Source organism: Akebia trifoliata, chromosome 5 (genome assembly GCF_017979445.1).
Source record: "Akebia trifoliata isolate Shusen 1 chromosome 5, ASM1797944v1, whole genome shotgun sequence".
NCBI lineage: Eukaryota > Viridiplantae > Streptophyta > Magnoliopsida > Ranunculales > Lardizabalaceae > Akebia > Akebia trifoliata.
In genome coordinates, this window is record NC_141379.1 from 18,119,071 (window position 1) to 18,125,070 (window position 6,000).

A 6,000-nucleotide genomic window follows, 5' to 3' on the forward strand; every position below is an offset into this window, starting at 1 on the left:
CAAAAGGAATTATGATTCAATAACCTACTCCTCAAACCTATGGAAAAGTCCATAGCTAAAGAACATGCAATTTTCAGATCACAACTATTGTTCATAATTTCTACCACTTTTAAATCATACCCCAAATCAATTAGGTGATTAGAGATACAATTATGGCTTCAATGATAGATAATATCAAAGTTTTCGACATAATCGAACTAAAAATTCAGCATATATAATTAAGATCACCAATTCATGTGTCTATATATCACAAATCCGAAAACATCAATTAACAAATCTAAAAGTTACTAACTCATTGAATTAACAAATTCCAATATAAAAATCCAACAAAATAATCTTTAATCCAATAAAAACCAAGGTTGAAACAAATAAAAAGACTTGTCACAAGGGTTACACTTTTTAACACAACCAAAGAAGCTTATGATGTGTTGGTGATGATTTTCGCAATTTGTTAATTTCAGCAACTCTTCCTTATGATAGAAATTTATCTTCTTTTTGGCAATTAGTTTACAAAAATTCAGCAACTCTTCTACTTATGCCTGCTAGTTCCCCAAGTTTCAGCCACTTCTTTCCTAAAGAAAAGATTAAAATAAAATAATAGAGAGAGAGAGAGAGAGAGAGATCCTTTTCAAGTCTCTCCCTTTTTTTTTTCTTCTACACGTTCTTTTTTTCCTTCTTAGAATCCTCCAAAATCTCCTAAAAATATTATAAATCTTATCATAAAATAACAATATCAAAATCTGACTAATTAAAAAAAAATTATTAAAATTAAAATAAAATCCTAATATTATTAGAAAAGTGGTGTTTTCATTTGGAATTTTCGTACACCAAATTTGGAGACTTTCGAAAATAAACCACGTCAAATCCATGTCAAATTCGCGTCAACAATATATGTGTAGCAACTTCAAGTCCGATTTTGATCCTTATACAGCCAATATCTCTCAAAATGCAAAACATGAAAGTCGTAGATCTTGCTCTTAGCGTTCCATAGCATTTTGAATCATCTCAATCGAAATTTTTATGAGAGAGTTATGCCCAGATTAAGAAGCGATGCCGAAACTATCCAAAATTGTCCAATTAATTTCGTTCTGCACTTAACACCTCCATTTGCATCCTAAATCAAAATAAAAGAATAATGAGTACATTTAGATACCAAATATATATAAAGGACTAAATATTAAAAGAGAAAAATATGACATTTTGCATTCTTATCAGGTATCGTCTAAAACAAGGACTAGTAATGGGACTATTGTTGTTCTTCCCACCGGAGTTAATATCTTTCTTTTACCTTACTTGTGGGGCAAGTAAGGGAACAAATTCAAGAGAAAGGAGGAATAGAGTTAAGCTAAGAGGATAAAATTTAAATTAACCAAAATAAATTAAAATTATTTTTCTTTGTATTTTTGAACTTATCAAGAAGATTTAAAGTTGTTATAACATTAACCAAAGTAAATGAAATTAAAAGTAAGTAAACTTATGAAATTAAAGCACCATTGGAGGTGGATCTACCTAGAACATGTTGATGAGAAATTTAAAGTCTCTAGCCTTTCTATGACCCAATCATAAAGGCTTGGTATTAGCTCCTTAGATCGGAAAGATTTACAAATGAAATCAAATGAGGGAACATAAAAAAAAGTAAAATTCCTTGAACTTTCTACTACCAATTATCTAGTTTAAGCATACTTTATCTTGATCTAATCTAAGTATAAAGTATCTATATTAAGAATAAAAGGTGTAAGAAATCTTAAAGAGAATTAATGAGTATTTTAGATAAAAGAAAGGCATGAAATTAGAAACAACACAAGAACTTGCTCTAGGCTCTCCCACTCTTCAATGGAGGAGAACTTAGCCTAATGTCATTGCAAAAAAGAAAAGATAAGTGGTGAAAGAGCTTTTTTTCATTTCATGGAGAAACTTACAAATTCTTCTTCTTTTACTTCTTACAAGACTAATTAGCAAAAAAAAATAACTAGAAGATAAAAATATAAAATTATAAGAGAATAGGCTAAGAGCCTTAGATTAAAGGAGTCTTAGATGAGAGAATCAAGAGAGAGAGAGAGTTTCTCTAGAGATGTGTAAAAGAGTCTAAAAGTAGCCTACACTTTTTTTTGCACAAAAAAATAAAAGAGGACAACATGAGTTAAGGATTAGGACATTCCAAAATGGGCCCAAATACTTTAATCTTGAGATTTTGATTCCAAAATATTGATTTTATGCACAAGAAACACATGTAATTAGATTTATCTAGTAAATGAATTTATTTATGTATAATTACGCCTAATTAACATGTAACATAATGTTTCGAGGCTTATCATGATTATTACCTTAATATAGAGAAATAGAAACAAAAATCAAGATAAATGTCTGGGAAACGTGCGTATAATTCAGAGTTTCAAGATACTCATCACACCCCCAAACTTACCTTTTTTTTAATCCCTAAAAAATAAAACTGTCACTTTCTCAGGCACCTTGACTGTATTTAACGAATACTGCAAGCCCTTGAACCCCGAGATTACCTCTAGTGGACGAGTTTGACTCGTGATGATTTGTAAAGAATAAACCCACAAAATTCCAACACTTTACAGAAATATTAAAATCAAATCAAAGTATGTAAAGCGAACATAATGATATTTCACAAATCATTCAAAGGTCATTTACGTTTAAACAAATTTCTAAGTTTTTTATTCCTCATTTTAGAAAATTTCAAAGATAACTTGAGTGCTTGTGCGATTTTCTGATTTTTTTTTTCTTTTTAAAAGTAATATCTTTTTTTTTAAGAATAAGATTTCACCTCCTAATTGTTAATAATGGTCAGTTCTACCTAAGTTTTTACTCGAAACTAAACATCCTGTTTGAGATTGTAAGAGGTGTGGATATTCACTTTAATACGTCTAAGGGACTTTATTTGTGATATTCCAATTTTCTCACGTTTTTACCAATGACGGTTTTCACCCTACTAAGCTAATTAATCTTATTGGACTCTTTTCATTTTTGTACTTTTTAATCCTAATCTTTTTACTTTACTTTGGTCTTTTTCACATTTTTTTATTTTTTATTTTCTCAACTTTTTCATACTTCACCATTTTCTGGTATTCTTTTTACAAAAAGCAGGTAGTCCTTTTCAAGGTACCCAGTTTAATCCAATAGTTGGTATCCAAGTCATATTAACCCCAATTATGTTTTTCTTCTAACCAGCCAGGAAATCATAGTTCACTAGAATAAGTTTTCCCTAACACTCTAGACAAAGAAGAGGGTCAACTCTTATTCCATAAAATCTTATTTTTTCAAGTACTCAATCAAAAGTGAATTTTTTAAAGTAATTTTTTCATGATTTTCTTAATGAGGAACAACCAAAAGGAACTTATGATCAAAAGTTAGGATATGAGCCTGAGATTTGAAATTCATGTGTAAAAAGTACATACAAAGATTTTAAATATTTTAAAAGTGTTAAATATTTTTTATCTTTTTTTTCCTGAAAACATGAAACTAAACTAGAATGAAATATGAAACTAAACTAGAATGATATGCAATGCAATTATGAACTAACCTAATATATATATTTTTTCTAAAAACATGAAACTAAACTAGAATGATATGCAATGCAATTGTGAGCTAACCTAATACCCCAAAACTTAAATGAAATATTGTCCTAAATATACACGTAGTAAGGAAAGAGAGAAAAATGTTAGTTTCCACCTAAAATGGATTAATGTGCAAAATCTTGTTAAAACTAATCTGAAAGGACTAAAAGTTATAACAATTATAATTTTCGAAATAGTTTTGCATACATAAAATCCTACCTAAGAATTAAGAAACAACTTAAAAATGTCCTAATCTAATAATGAAATCCATCCTAATCTGAATCCAAACTTTTAGTGACCTATGCCTTCTTCTCATCAATAAAGGTCAACATCTATCTCTGTTACTCAATCAACAATTGCTGACCAGTCTGCAATCCTTGTAGCGCTGATTGATTGGTTTGGTTGAGAGTTATTTTGAAGAGGAAGAAAATAAGAAAGGGATTAGGGTTGGAGGTTTTTTTTATTTTTTGAGAAAGTTTGTTTCCTAACTACACTACTTATTAAAACAAAAGCACATGGGTTGCCTCCCAAGCAGCGCTAAGTTTAACGTCTTCAGCCAGACCTATCAAAAGGTCCAAATCCTAGGTATTTTCCTAACATCTAATTTTACAGACACGACGATCGACTTCCTACCCCAAATGATAGGCAGACAAATTTTACCATCGTTAGGACATGGAAATAATTATTTAAAATGATCAACATCCCTCATTTATCTTCAGTTCTTAGCATCATCATCTTTTTTAAATAGTTTTCAATTATCATATTTTCTAAGAGAATGAAAGTTATAAGATAGGCAGGGTCTGTACAATCTTGTGAAAGGATATGCTGGATGGGATACGAGGTTGGATCGATAGTAATCGAAAGTGGTATGACTAATAATTTACAGTTCATCCTTGTTTCTTTCTGAACAACAATTTCATCTGATGGTGGATCAGTTTCCTTAGTCAAATTTGTACAATTGGTTAGCTCATTGAGAATTTGAAACATTGATTGGCTCTCGGGGGTTATCTCATTTGAAAATTGACCATTCTCTCTTTCTTCTAAGAGCACAATAAGCTGACCTAGTTGGACTTCTATTATTATTTTGGTTGGAATTATAACCTCATTTATTTGAATTTGAACTTCAATTGAGATGGGGTTATTAATTATTGATGGACAATCATTGAAAATTTCAAAAGAGTAGAACTGGTCACTAAGGTTTTTTTGAAAGAATGATGGATTTTCTAGGATAGAGATATCCTCATTTTCGAATTTATCATAATTTTCTTCTTCTAAAGATAGCACTAGGTGACTCAATTGAGTTTCTATGCTGGTTAAGGCTTGACCCATGTCCTATTATTGTTGTTGATGAAGCTGTTGTTGTTGGATGAATTGTTGTTGATTGAATAACTCAGTCATCAAAGACTCTAATGATGAATTTGGAGGAGAGGACAAAAATGAGTCATTGAATGTTGACTCTGGCTCTACAGCTCTATATTCGAAGAAATATTGAGAATCATAGGATTGTTGGGGGATTATGGTTGGATTCATCATCGAGGTGTCGTGCATATAACTAGGTGTCGACATCAAATAAGAATTTTGATAATGATGCATATTGGCTTACGTAACAAGAAACATGGGTAGACTCGGACAACACTCGAGAGGATGACCATAATTATCACATAGGATGTATGGATCCAAGATTCTCTCCTAAACTCCATGACAAGGCAAAATTTGCTCAGATTTCTGTATCTATACACTATTGATTTGCACACAAGAGAGGGAGGAATTCACATGTGATATTGGATTCTTACGACTAGACACTATCATTGTACTTTGAATGTCTACCAAGCATGCAAATCACACAATCGATCAAACAATTACGAAAATAAAAGACTGGACCTAGATAGGTTGCTTAAAGCTAGATAGCTCTTAATTAGGTAGAGATAGTGCAACTAGCCTTTCAACTCGATTCTATGAAGTCAATTTTGAATCATTAAGATCTCCAAATCGAAAGTGGCACACAATGCATAAGGAAGGGCACTCTTAAATCACCTTCCTTTCTTGAATAGACTGAGTCTATCCCCTCAAAGGGCAAGATCTTACTAAATACAAAAGATGACCAAGAAACGTAATGGGCACAATTTGAAGTGGAATTTATCCTATTGAGCTCGTGGGCCCTATAGTCAAGTCTAATTGATTTTATTTAATTTGATTGGATGACTAGTGAGTTGATTATCCTAATTAGAGTAAGGAATAGGTAATGACTTCCAATCCTTATCTTATCATGCTATCCCTAGGAGAGGGGTGCTCTTTACTACTTAATTAACTATTCAACGTGTGTGCAAATTTGACAAATAATACACAAAGCCAAGGAGTAACCCACTAGCATAGAGGCGTAGGTGTTGAGGGATTACCTCCCGTGCTAGACGGGTTAAGA